This window comes from Tasmannia lanceolata, unplaced genomic scaffold, assembly GCF_043159265.1.
Source record: "Tasmannia lanceolata isolate RefF3 unplaced genomic scaffold, GAP_Taslan_0.1 ptg000005l, whole genome shotgun sequence".
NCBI lineage: Eukaryota > Viridiplantae > Streptophyta > Magnoliopsida > Canellales > Winteraceae > Tasmannia > Tasmannia lanceolata.
The window spans coordinates 4,219,038-4,234,090 of record NW_027518682.1 but is presented as its reverse complement, the minus strand read 5'-3'; positions in this window follow the sequence as shown (position 1 = coordinate 4,234,090).

Here is a 15,053-nt window from a genome sequence, read left to right as displayed (position 1 = left end):
AAGAAATTACTAAAAACAAAAGTCAGTAAATATATTATGATGCAAAACTCAAAACACTCTTCGATCGCCCTGACAACGATGAAGAAGACAGATGATGATGCCGCCCTAGAAGCCATGGAAATCGACTCGCTGAATATCCCCTTCCAACACAATAGTAGCAGTGCCGCTATTGAAAACCCAATGCCAGAAAACCACCTTCCAGGTTCCCAAAAGCCACATGAAAATCATCTTACAGACCCGTAGAACTCTAAGAATAGCAAAAACCACCTCCCTGACTCTCGAAACCTACTGGAAATCCACCATCCAAACAGTCAAAACTCAAAACCCACGTGGAAGCAGAATCCACCTGTAAACAGAACCTCACAGACCCTCAATTTCTGTTGAAAAAATACCTCCTGGACTCCCATTTATTCCTGACACTAAAAACCATCTTCCACACTCAAAACCCAACTGTAAACAGAACCCACATCCAGACCCTCAAAACCCAACTGACAGTCGCATGCCTTTCATCTTTTGCTCTGATGGATTTTCTTGTTTCTGCTCACCATCGCATGTTTTCTGTCCTCGCTATGATGGGTTCTTATTAGTTGTTAGAGAAACTCCTATTACAACAATCCATTGCATCTTTCAATCTATGGATTACGACTGTTCCATTTGGGAGAGCACTGGGTTGAATCTTTTGTTACAATAGCTGTTCTTATATGTACTTTGTTTGTTGGTATAGTGCTGATGTTATTATAATTGTTGAGAAACTGCTATTACAATTTTTTTTTTCAATTTGGAAGAAGATTTCTGGATATTGTTCCCGGCTTGCTGGTTACTGATAGGCTAGAGATGAAAAAGGAAAGAGATAGGTCTAATAATTGCTTATTTGCTGTGGATTTGAAGGAAAGATGATTTCTATTTTCTAGTCTAGACCGTTCATGGTCCCCACCCATAAGATCAAGATCTGGACCGTTCATTAAGTGGGCCCTCATTGTGGATAGGACACGGCCCAAAACTCTTATAGAGAAAATGATCTTCGCCCACCAATATGATTGTCATGGCTCATATAAGTTCAATAGTAAAACTAGGGGTCGTTGGATCATGGTATTCGGTTGGAACAGAAAAAGGAAAACTTTATTGTGCAAAAGATTTTGGGAAATGTTAAATGCGCCCCTTTTCATCACTTGGGACACCCAGCTGCATTGTACGTTGCAATCAGGTCACTTCATTCCTTCAAATGTGAAGTACATCAGCACCTTATCGGTCATAGATACACTCTAGCTGGGTGTCCCAAGTAATGAAAACGGGTGCATTTATCATTTCCCAAGTTTTATTCAGGAAATTCTTAACGGCAGGCAAAGCAATTTTACTGTGATTGGAATGGACCCTAAATAGATGGTAAGAAAGCCTAACCGTAATGTATTCATTTAGAACGCCTTGAAGAATCGAAAAAAATATATGGAAGACTTGTGATTGTCCAACGCTTTGCATAAAAGAATCTTTTATGCAAGGGGTGTCAATGGACGATGGACGGTCCGATGGATCATCTGAATCTGAATCTGAACCTTAATAGACGGGATCTAGACATATCAAGAGGAACCATGGACATATTTCGGATCTCCACCATAGGATCCGAAGCGGATCAAGACAGGCATGAGAAATCCGTTAGATTCACGATACGAAATGATCTTGTGCAGATTCTCATCAGAGGTGTATTTTCGTTAACAGGAATCGTTTTATCGCGAGATTCACTCCACATTCCTATTTTCAAATGACACCTCCTCAATTCTTCCCTTTTCCTAGAAAACCCTATCTGACTTCCTTCACAGTTTCATGGATATAGAATCTGCACAAGATACTTAGGGCGCATTTGGATACCATGAATTTTTCTTCTGGAATATTAGCTCACCCAAAGGTTAGAGATGGTGGGAGAGGGATAGATAGAAGAGGGGATGAGTGAGGAGTGGGCAACTCACCCTCAAATCATTCGTGCCCTCTCAAGCCTCTTTCTCACACCTGCCCTACCACTCGGCACTCTCTCACCACTTTAGACCCTAATTTATCATGAAAAGAAATTCCTGGCTTTGAGATATGGCCTTAATTAACTGCTAAAAAGGGAATTAGAAACTCCCTAATGCCCTATTTCATGGATTGCGGGAATTATTATTTTTTTTTTTTTAATGTGTAAGCTGGGGTTAGGCAGACCCCTACCAGATATATTAAAATAGATAGAAAAGTACATCATGAAGAGCAAAGAGAACAACCCCTAACACATGAAGGGGGATACAAGAAGGATTCAAAAATGAGCCGAACTAAAAGGAACATAAACCAATGAAAAACAAAACAACCAAAGAAAAACAATGCTCCAAGCAACAACAGCAAGAGAGGCCAAGCCCAAACGAAACCAAAGACAGAGACAGAGGGGCCTAAGAAAGCTTCGGTGAGAAGGCGAGACTGCGCGAAAAATATGCTAAAAGGAGCAGGGAGGGGCTCTTGGTCTTCCTTCTTTGGATCCTATGCCAAGGTCCAGGATCAGACGCCATGCCAAGAATTTCAAATTTCTCGGGCTGAGGAAGGTCATTGATGGAGGTGTGATCCAAATCTTGCAAAGCTGAAAATTTGTTGATATGCACACGGATATGGGAGTTGGCTTCACAACCTTTTCCTCTAGTAATTTCTCTACTGACAATAAGGTTTTTTCTTCTGGGTATTAGCGACCTTCTTTGAGATTTGAGAGTTGGTTTTGGGCTGAATTGCAACTGAGGCAGCCCCCTCATTTGGAACATTATTAGAAATTCCAAATTCTTCTAACTGAATTCTAGGGGCATCCATGGCTATTGGCTTCGGTTTCCAAACTTGTCTTGGTGGGAAATTTGAGATGTCCTGAGAATCTGAGATGAAGTTGCATTTGTCAGTCCCATGGCTAAAATCTCTGCAGGTTTTGCAAGCCGAAGGCTTCCAATCGTATTCCACCAATTGGATGTGAGTCCCTGTTGGTGTCTCTATTTTGATGGAATTCGGGAGTTTTTTATCCACATCCACCGTGACACAAACTCAGGCGAACATTAGTCGAGTTGAATTTCCTGTATGGGAGTCCAGATACATGGGTCTTCCAAATCTACTAGCAATTTTACTAAGGCCTCTGTGAGTCCAGAATTTTAGATGGAGACCGGGAAACCTTATCCAAATAGGAATTTCAGTCATCTTTACTCTCTCCATTTTTTATTTCGGCGTCCATTTCTGGAGGACAAGAACTCTACCTCCAAAAGTGGTGGGAGGAGATTCTAGAACCTTTGTGTAGTCCTCCTTGTATAGAAACTTGAAGAGGAAGAAGCCATTATTTAGGCAAAAAACAGAGAAATCTCCTTTTAAGCTCCATTGCGTGTGGAGAAAATCTTTGAGAGCGACGAAGGACGGCCTTCTACTAGGGAAGAAACCGATAAAGCAATTATTCCATTTTTCTTCGACCTCTTCGAAGTCATCAAATTTGAGCACCACTTTTTCATCATCTTCACTGTCATCTTCAAGAACAAAGTAATCTAAGATGGTATCTTGCTCATTAACTACAGCTTGAGCAAAGAAAGAAGTCGACTTAGCAGTAGGGATGGAAGGATTAGCATTTGGACTTGCAAGGGATGAAGATCCTGCAATGCAATGATCTTTGGCTGATCCAATATTTTCATGGGAAGAGAGAGCAGCAGGAGTATTGGATTTCCCAGAGATTGAGGGACAAGCAGATGGCTGGAGAGATTCTGTTTAGAAAGTTTCTACCTTTTCATTTGCTTTCCCAAGGTTAGATTCGAACGAGTCAAAAACACCTTTAATTAGGGCACTCTCGTTAAGGAGCATTTAAAGCACCTATGTTCATGCACCCGCACGCATATATCCTCAAACACATTTATTACTGGAGCAGCGATTGTAGTCGAGATTTTATTTCCATAATTACAATTTCAACAAAAGAGGCTTGGGTTTGGTTTTTACAAAAATACCCCCACGATGGCAAAATAACAAGAATACCCTTATCTAAAAAAAGATAACGAAAATATCCCTACTTAAATCTCATGAAAAATGACAAAAATACTTATATCTCATAGAAAGTGTTAAATACACCTATCTCTTCGGAAAAAAAAAAAAAAAACTCATATATCATGGAAAATAAAAGGACCCTATTTCATAGAAAATGATCAAAGTACCACTCACTCATAAAAAATGACCAATACACTTATATCTCATAGAAAATAAAAAAAAAGACCTATCTAATGCAAGACAATTTACATGGTGGACGGCTCTGCACTTACGTGCAACCCGAAAAAAATACTGGTAGCCGCATTTTTTTGGTGATCCAACCATTCATTTTGTTGGGCCCTGATTTTATTCTCTAATTCAGATCTAATTTTATTCTCTAATAAAATCTTCTCCGTAGAATGATCTTAACCCTTCGATTTGAGAAGGTTTAAAATGGACACCGTAATATAAAAAACTACATAGATCGGGGTTAGGGAAAAATATTTTTTGGGCACACCCCCAACAAATGAAAAAAATACGTGTGCCTACATTGTTTGGGTGGGTGATCCAACCATTCATTTGTTGGGCCCTAATGTAGATAGTGTGGGCCCGTAAAATCTTCTCCATAGAATGATCTTAACCCTTTGATTTGAGGAAGTTTAAAATGGACACCACAATAAAAAAAAATGCATAGATTGGAAGGTTAGGATCATCGATCCTATGAATAAAATACACTATCTCATAAAAATGACAAAATACACTATCTCATGAAAATGACAAAAATAAACTTATCTCATATAAAATAATAAAATATTTCAATCTCATGGAAAATGGGTTAAGGTACTTTGGCTATTATCTTTTATGACACAGGGTATTCTTGTTATTTTCTCGTAATAGAAATGAAATTGTGGGAAACGGTTCTCTAATAATAAATGTGTTTTGAGGATAAAAGTGTGGGTACATGAAAATAGGTGCTTTAAATGCTCCTTAACGAATGCCCTAAGGGCACTAGTTAGCAAAACCCTTAATTAATTTGAAAAACTGGGCGGGAAACAGGGCAAGGATTAAAGGGCTTCTTGGATGAAACATCATGAGTAGATATTTTGGGTAAGAGCACAATATTTCTGTCATTTTGCTGCAAGTAAGTTTAGGGAGGTTAAAGCTGGATTTTGGACTCTACAATGGACATTGCCCTCACCAGAAATGGTGGATTTTTCAAGAGAGGGCCCAGGACTCCAGCAAGGGCTTTTCCAGGTCAGTGGGTGACATGGACAAGTGAGCTTCCTTTACATTTAATGAATCTGCTATATTTCCATGGCTCAAGTACGCTGAACCAAGTGCTTTGGGAGAAGGCAAGTCAGCAAGTCAGCTAGCTGAATAGATAGAGGAGTGTGTAGCAAGCCAGCTTGCTGAACAGGTACAACAGAGACCCTATCTGAACTTTCTGGCAAGGCCACAGAAACTAGGGTGTTTTGAAACTGGCGGTTTTCAAGTTCAAGGTATTGGGTCAACAACAGCAGTTTGTGCAACTGGTATGGCAGATTCTGCCTCAGAAAAATGGTTTTCTTCAGTGGAAGAGCTTGAGCAGCGAGAATTCAATTTTGCAAGGAAGGGGATGATGTCCTCTTCATCTTCAATGAGATTCTTCAGATGAGACTTGGCCTTTTTCCTTGAGTTCGTTCCTCCTATTTTTTGGATGAAGAACTTCTCCCCGAAGCTGATGATGATTTGAGCTCTTTGTTCAAAAGTTTCAAGTATTTCATTTTATCCTCCACTGACACCTGTAAATGGTCAAGATCTCCCTTGACTATTGAATCTTGAATTTTCCTTAGTGTCTCAGATGGAGATGGTGAAGCATCAATTTTGGATTTGACCAACTCTGCAAAAGTTGCTGGATGAACATCGCTATCGGAAGCAGCAGGGCCAGTGATAGGATCGTCATTTTGGATCTGCTCAACTTCTTCTGGTGAGATAGTTGCTGGAGCTCCGTGGTTCGTCACAGCTGGAGACCATTCTTTCCTCAAGTTGGGGAATGAAAAGCCGAAATCAGAATCAGAATCACCATTAGAATGAGCTTCTGAATGAACATTTGCTGTGAGAGATTGAGGATCCATGGCAGAAAAGAACAGAGCAGAGCAGAATAGTGCAGAAAAGAAGTAAGAACTGAACTGAAACTAAGATAAGAAGCTTGGAAAACAGGGGTGCGATAAACCTAAAACCAGGGGACAAAATCTAAGAAGAACTACGGAAGATGGAGAAGAAGCTAACCCATCTCTCTATTGATACTTTTTTGGATTGTGGGAATTGTTTAGAAAAGAAAAAAACTTTTCCAGAAAGAGTAATGATATGGGGACGGGGAGTACCACCGACTACGGGACCGGTAATAGAAGCTCGCCACGTCGAAGGAGAAAAACCGGCTCACCGGTTGCTTTTTCATAATAAAAAATAATAAAAAAGAACAAATCGCCGAGGAAATCTCTCAGTTTCCCTTTTTTACTGCGATTCTTTATTCTTTGCTGCTATTTTTTCTTTGCACCATTTTCTGTCGTATCCTTCTCCCGAGTCTCTATCTCTGCTTCCAATCACCGCAACTATTGATCTCCACTCAGCATCGGTGCCTTGGAGGGAGATCACCATTTCCTCTAGTTCCTCTATAAATTCCTCCATGGTTTTGGGTTTAGGCCTGTGGGAGATCGGGAACGTGGCCGCTATTCGGCAAACGTGAGCGGCTGAAAAGAATCAGAGAACGGGAGTATAGGATCGACATTGAAGAGAATTCTCGTCCTTCGGATAAAGGCCGAGATGAAGAGTAAGAAGAACCAGAACCTAGGGTTTTTGGGTCGGGTGAAGAACCTGTTCCCGCTCTTGGAAGATTTTTTGGCGAGACGAGGAGATTTTGAAGAGAGGAAGAGGAGAGTTTATCGATTATTTGGGAAGAGACTAAGATGTATGAAAACTTGTTCTTTTGCTTCGATATTAGAGGGATTGGGAAGCCCTTTTTTGTTTTTGTTTTTGCTGAGAGAGAGAGAGAGAGAGAGAGAGAGAAAAAAGGGGTGTTTATAGTTTATACGGGAAATGGTGGGAAAAGCCGGCATTGAGAAAATAGTATCAAATTAAGGGTGCAACTTGGTTCGGGTCAGGTCGAGCCCGTACCCGACCCGATTTGCAACCCTATGGTGATCCGATTAGACCAATTGGTTTGTCTTCCCACAATACCCCATTGGTTGCCTAGACAGGAAACCAGTTTTGCATCTTGGAGAAGTAGTGGCTCTTCCATGTCCGGCTTTCTTATAGTTTACCTAGTTAATTGGTGCCTTTTGGTCTGGACTTTATAAAGCTCTGAAAGTGATGCAAATCCCAACAATTCTGCTGTGAATTTATTCATGGAGGGCGAAGGAGGGAAGGAATTTTGGGAAAGGTTTATCTTTTTCTTTTATATATTTAGTTAAATATGAAAACCTAAAACTAAGTTTAGCCGGTTTTCAGAGTCACACGTGGCCTTTTATCATTGTAGGTGTCCTGTATAGGTCCTACTATAGGTCTCCCTAGCAGCACTCTTCCAGAAATTATTTGATTACAAAACGACAAACAGAAACTTGAAGCATTGCAGTTCAAGAATTACTTGGTGTGACTTTCAATTTACGACGATATCCCTCTAAATAAGCCATAATTTTCTTAGTTATAGAAGGGATCCCATAGTTACATTAGTTGCGGGGCAGCAAAATCTCTGCCATTGGTGTAATCCTGTGTTTTACATCCTCAGTTTTTAATAACTTCTAACTACTTCTTCAAAGAAAGTTGTCTTGGTTGAAAATGAGTAAATACATGATATTTAGATTAGTTTAATGTTTACACGTATTGTTTGCTTAATTAAAAGTTTAGATGGGTTACAATTAAATGATTAATTTATTTGAATAAAATGCATAGAGACACACTAACGGTGGATTGAACATTCTAACTTTTTTTAAAAATTTAATTGTGTACACTGCTTAGTGGGACATATTAGGACACTCCGATTTGAAATGTATTGTGACTTTGACGCTGGAAGTAGGATCCGAAGAACAATCCGAGGAATTTGAGTGGATCGTGACTAGGACATAGATGGATCCGATCCGAACTGGATCTGTTGACACCGATTTGGATCATTGAACAAGTTGGTCAAATCTCCCTTCTTCGATTTTGAAATCCATAACCGGAAAGGCGATGTTGGAGTCATCCTCTAGTTCTGTGACTATTCCAAACGCAACCTATTTAAACAAGGGAATTGCCTGCACAGACCAGCCACCTCTTGCATGGAGATGCGGCTGGTCTGGTGCATGTCAGACCAGCCACCTCGTGGATGGAGACAACCTCAACATGTCAGACCAGCCCCACCTCCAACAGGTTGTCTCCATCCACGAGGTGGCTGGTCTGACATGCACCAGACCAGCTGCAAAAGCCTTTTGCGATTGACCCTAGCAAATCCCTCTAAACAATGGTGGGCCGTGTTTCAGCTATCACAACCATTGGATATGCTTAACCATCCATCCAGAAATGTAGAACTTGTACCATTTTTCTTTAGCTACTGATATTGGCACTATCCAGTTTTATAATGGCCCGAACTCACCCTGGCTTTTATTATTTAACCAGCTATCAAGTCTCAATATCTATTTACAATTCACAAAAGCTCTTTGCGGCAAATTAAAAAGGAAACGACAAGGTGAGTTTGGCCGATTATCAAAACATGGTAGTGCCAATATCAGTAGCTAACCTTCCTATGGGCTATGAGATGGTTGTTAGCAAAACCCATCAATTTATTCTTATTCCTCGGAGTCCGCACTAATTGCATCTTTTTCATGGTGTTGTCGGTCTTATGTAACTATTCATGATACTACACTCCCGTGCCTCAGTAGTTAGTATTGCTCCTTTTCTCGGGCAGTGATAAATCGACTCTCTATGTGTCTTTCTCTCTCCTCTTTCTAACCTAGAGGAGAGAGAAAGACACATAGAAAGACACATGGGGAGTCGATTTATCAATTTGGGGAGTAGATTTATCACTTTTCTCTTTATATTACACTTTTCAAATGGGTTGTCAAAGAGTCCACTAGAATGCGGATATCATTCACTGTTCTCTTTTCCTATTTGGTTTTGCAATTGGGCCTACTCAACCACTCCATTTCTTCTCTAACAAATTCAAATCATGATCTGAGAACTATTCACAACATTGCATAAATTTATTACTAAGATTCATGATTAAGGGCACAATTTGGGTCCAGTCGGGTTGAGCTTTAGCTAAGAAATCAATTCAAATCAACGTGAACCCTACCGAAACCTGAAAAATTGAACTTTTTGTAATTGATGATGTTGGGTTTGGGTCAATCATTTGATAAGGGTGAAGTGGACTACTACCGGGTCGGGTCGGGTCAAAACCAAGTCACTTTCTTAACAAAGCTGATCCGCAATGGTCCCGCTGGTGCCCTTATCGGAAGCCCTAGAGGCCAAAACAAGTGACATAACCCAAGTCATTAATTTCTTTCTATTCGTTGTTATCTTTATTATCAAAGAAAAAAAACCGGTTCTGAATCATCTTTGCTGACTAACATGCGTGAGTTTGTCCAAGCATTGTATGATTCCGTAGTTAACTAAAATTTACAATATAAAAATTGAATTTTTAATACTGATTTAATTAAAAAATAACTTAAAAACAACCCCAATCCCTCCGCATACATGTTGCTGTCAGCATCTCTTCTCCTCTTTCACTCTTATCAGTGGTGGGGATCATAGTTACGAAATCTTAAATTTTCTTAATTAAATTCAAATTCGATGAATAATTGATCAATTTTGTTAGAGTATAAAAGATTAAATACAACCATCTCCAACGGCTTAAGCTTTGGAGTAATTGGTTGTTTCATAAGGTATCAGAGAAAAGGTCTTGGGTTCAAACATCGTTGATATTAAAAATTCACATGGAGGCCACATGTGCCACATGTAGGCCAACCCTAAAAAGAGGGGCCACACGTGAGGGGGAGTGTTGAAGTACAAAAGATTAAATAAAGCCATTTCCAGCTGAGGCATCCTAACAGACCGAGAGATTTGAATCTTGTTCTTACATGACCCGATCAATTCGATCAGGCACTCGCCATCTATTTTCATTGTTCAACTGTCATCCTATGGTATTTAACATCCAGAAAACTGCCAAATAAAATGCATCTCAAGCCGAAATATCACAAGTACCCCCACTTCCCGGACCGTCGCAAGGAAAACTATAACCGAAATTCTTTTTATCTGGAACGGCTTAAGCTTTTGGATTAATTGGTTGTTTTACAAATTTCTTTGATATTATTTGTAAATATGCTGATTCGTACACGGCATCATAGGGGCTAGGCCGGCGTGGTTGAGTCCTAGTTAACTAGCATTTGCAGTTTTAGAAACTGAGATTAGTTTCATTTACATAAAGAAAACAACAAAAAGGATTGGGCATGTGGTTGTTTCTAGTGTTTTGAGTGAAGTGTTGTAGTTTGTTTAGAAACTTTGGTAGCTAGTTTTTGGGTGAGTATTGTTACCAAGAAAAGAGAATATGTAGCTGTGTTGTGGTTGGTTTATAATATGATTTTAGTTTGTTTTAGAATAGAACTTTATTTGGTTTTGTTTATAAAATGAGAGGAGAGCAAAACATGATGAATGGTGGAGCTTTGAAATAAAATTCGAAGAGTAAAATTTCTATCTCTTTTGTGTGTGGTTTTTCTTCTTAGGATTATTTTATTCCTGCATTGATTTATTCATCAACATAGACAACCAAACTCATCCTTTTTTATTTTCTTTTTTGGTAGGTAAGAAGGGATTGAACTTACAACCAAAGTACAACTCCTCGACCAATTGAGCAACCCCTCCCAAGTCACATCCTAATCAAACAAACACATCCACTTAACCATATATCCTTCCTTGTTTTTCGTTATGTTTAGTTAGGAACTAGTAAATTTACCTGCTATGACTAGAAAAAACAGCATTTGCCTCGCCAAATTATTACCAGACATCTTTGTAATTATGGGTGTCTGTCATTCACATTTTGTTTGAAAGCTTCTATCTGATGCTTCTAAAATACATGGGAGAGACATACATTCAATGAATGAAGGTATTATTATTAATTGCTTCAAGTTTACATGTGATAAGGACAAAGGTGTGGGCTATGAATGGTCTTGAAAAGGAGAGGCATTGGAGAATAAGAGCAACATATGGAGCCCTCATCCAATTATTCAATTTGGTCCTTTCCTATAAATCCCCCATCTTCAAAATATTCCCCAAATTAGTCATTGAAAATTACGAAAAAAAGTCAAAAAGTTCAAAATCCTTGAAAAGTGTTTCCAAAAGGTCTCTAGATATTACAGTGAACTTTTCTTTTGACTAAAATGCCCTCAAATCGTTTCTAAAATCACGATCTTCTTTTTTCTTTCGGGTTAAAACCCATCTGTAATATTAAATGATTGCACTTTCAAGGGATACATAAACAAAAATTATAGGCAAAATGACATGATTTTGGGGTAACTGGAAGGGCAATTTCACCAAAAATTGAAGGCGGTCAATGGAGTGCAGATATTATCTCTCATGAAATGGTCACTAGAGTTTAAAAGAAAATTTACGGCTAATTTACAATCGATTGGCAAAAGTCTATACATTAGATGGTTAGGATTATGAGGGATCCAGTGCATTTGTAATGGTATGATCGCATCCTATTATTCTATGGTTAGGGCAATTCGATTAGCACGGTTTTGGTTTTCCTATTTCAACCGATCATCTATGGTGAGACTCACTTGATGAATGGTCCAGATCTAGTAAAGATTAGATCAGGGTCCCAACCCTATGGTAATCAGGATCCTTGAATTATGGGCTCATCTTACCTATCCACAGAGGTGGGCCCACTTTTTACATGAGAGAGAGAGAGAGAGAGAGAGAGAGAGAGAGAGAGAGAGAGAGAGAGAGAGAGAGGGTACGTTGTTATCACAAACCTTTAATAAAAGAGAAGAGATAGGGTATCACAAATCTTTAATGAAAGAGAAGAGATAGGGTAAGAAGAAGAAGATAAGAAAAGAGGATAAGAAGATGAGGAGATGCAAGACAAGTAGGTTGTTGTCACAAACCTTTATCAGAGGGGATTTCCTAGGGACCATTGCTGAAAGGCATTTCGATGCCTGCTGTTGAATTGAGAGCAGCCACCTCAAATGAATAAAATAAATGAGACAAAATTTTCTGGAAAGTGAGCCTATGTGGCTGATATCTCATGCAACAGCCAGCCACGAAATGCCTTTCTGCGATGGTTCCTGGCAAATCCCTCATCAGAGGGATAATATATATATTCTTGCTTACGCAATGAAGTTTCTTTTCTATTTTCAGCCTTTTCTTCTTTGGCTTCTCTTGATGGAATCCTCGAAAACACATTATTGATCAAAAAGCTAAGATCATCCGAACATAGTGGGACCAGGTAAAATTGGCTAGACCTGCTGTTGGGACCGGGGTAAAACTCACCCTCAAAAGCTAGCCGTGTCGAGCCCTTATAAGCCCATCTACATCTCTTTCACTTTTCCTATATGCGTGGAACCCGTAGATCAATAGATCAAATCATGCCCATGGGACATATGGCCCCCAAAGTTAGTGTTAAGGAAAAAAAATCGTAAAAGTGATAATTATGTTAGCACTTTTCCTTAAGATTATGCGACAGATTTGAGAATAGGTCAATGAATGATCTGAATAAATTTGGGTCTCATGATATTATTGCCTCAGTTTTAATATTAAAGTATGGATGCGTAAGATATCGAAACTCTACAAGTTCAAAGTGACGATATTAACCCCCAATCATCATGCCAAACTGGTGCATTAGACTTTGCTACTGAAGGGTGTTGTGGTCATTCAAATCAGAATAATTAAGAAAATAAAGCACGGGTCTTTATCTTGATGTTGATACAATGTTTGAATGAAAATTGTGAAATCGTATACCGGTGCACTTATTTTAGAAATGCCTATGTACTTCAATTGAATAACAAAACTACCCTTGTTTAGGCCTCGTTACGGTGCACTCCTGATTATTTATTTGAAGGAACATGTTTAGGGTCATCAATCTGGAGCGTTCATCTTATGGTTGTGGCCCCACTTTGGAAGGATGGGCCCTGTATTGCATTGTTTTGATGTTGCCACAAATTCTCTCACTGGTTGTTGAAATTCCAAAGTTGCCACTGAGCCGCCAAAATGGAAAGTTAAAAATAACCGAGTGGCATTGACCATTGCTTGTCCGAGACTTAGTAGGGGTGCAACTCGGGTCAACCCTAGCCCAGCCCAACCCGAGCCTTGGGTTTATGACGGTCAACCCTAGCCCAGCCCGCCTCCAAATTGGACCGGGTTGAGTTGGGTGGGGTTCGGATTAATCTAGGGCCAAACAAAAACATATAAGAAAAAAAACATAATCTTAAGTAAATCATGATAAAATTAGAGATCGGGTTGCCAAGGCCTAAACCCTAATCCAACCCGAAATTAAATCAGGTTGACTTTCCCCAACCCTAACCCAACCCAACCCGAGAAAATGGCAACCCAACCTGAGCCAAAATTTTGAAACCGTCGGGTTCAGGTTGAGCCCGACCCAAGTTGCACTCCCAAGACTTAGTAATGCTACTATAAATTGTAAAGGGCAATTTCGGAATAGGCGATCAAGTATTTCTCATTTGGAAAAATGAACACGAAGCATGTTAATTGAAACAAGAAAAATCGATTCCAAAACGTATTCCGAACTTATAATGTGAAATCCGGACCTACCCCCTCAACACATACATTCATCAAGAAGAGAGCGGGGGTGGCACTCTCGTAATTTCAGTACAGAACTAGCCCTTTCTGTTCTATTTTAGGAAAAGAATAAAAAGTCTCGTCGTCTCTAGAGGCAAAAGAGAAGGTACGCTTGGGCGTTCTGCCACGCGGCGTATGTAGGTGTTTCCACGTGGAGGAGTTACATGGCTCAGCCTGAGTTCCTGAGTTCCACATTTGAACGAGTCATCTCTCTTCCCGCAAGTGAAGTGATATGGGGCGAAGCGAAGCCATGGACACAATTTTTTGTCTTTACCCTCATTTACACGTAAAACTACAAAAGTATCCCCTCAATGAAAATCGAATACCCATAAATTTTAGCCACCTCCACCCAACTCAAATTGTCCTACATGTCTTTGCCCACCCAATTTTGGGAGTTAATAGAAAATGGAAGATAATAAAGAGAAAGTCACTTTTAGAATGGAACTGGCCAACTGTCGTTAAGAAAACGTTGATCAGATGATCCTCAGCCCTTGATCCATCAAGATTTACTTAGGGTTCCATCGAGAAAAGCTAAACCATTTATGTTTGCTGTCATTTTTCTTACACATGGGTAGTCCGTTTCGGGTCGGACCAATACAACATAGGTGGCCTCACGATGTTCTACGAGATCAACGGTCTTGATTTTGCGTACGTGTGCCCTACGCCTAGTGAGGACGGCCTACACGCCATACACACATGTACAATCTAGCCCACATTTTGGCAAGGAGGAATGCTTCAATAGGGTCCCATTTTTAAATGATCAGCTGCAGCCCATTCGATAGGCCTTGCTTTGGATCTCCTATATTCTAAGTCATGCAATTATGGCTTTCAATAACTTGTATTTTCTGTTGTTGAATGTGAATTGGAGACTAGAGCATTGTTTGACCAAAGCAGATTCAAAGCAAGACATGTAAAATGAACAGTTCGGATCATTCAAAGTTGGACACACCACGCCATGGTGAGCGTGCTTCATTGAATTACAATGAGGTTGTGCCTAAAACACGTTTTCAAGGTATTACAATCGTGTTTTTTTTTTTTGACCAACTTTCCAATTTATCCCTCCTATACTTTGTAAATGACAAAATTTTAAATGCATTTTTTCTTACTTAATTTCATTTATTTGACCATTTTTACTATGCTTTATAGCCATTACCATATTACAACGGGTGGAACTATCATTTGCCTTCCTATATTTCTCATTCCTGTCCCCTTTTTATGCTGTGCGCGCGTGAATTCTGGTATTTTCCAAAAAATACATT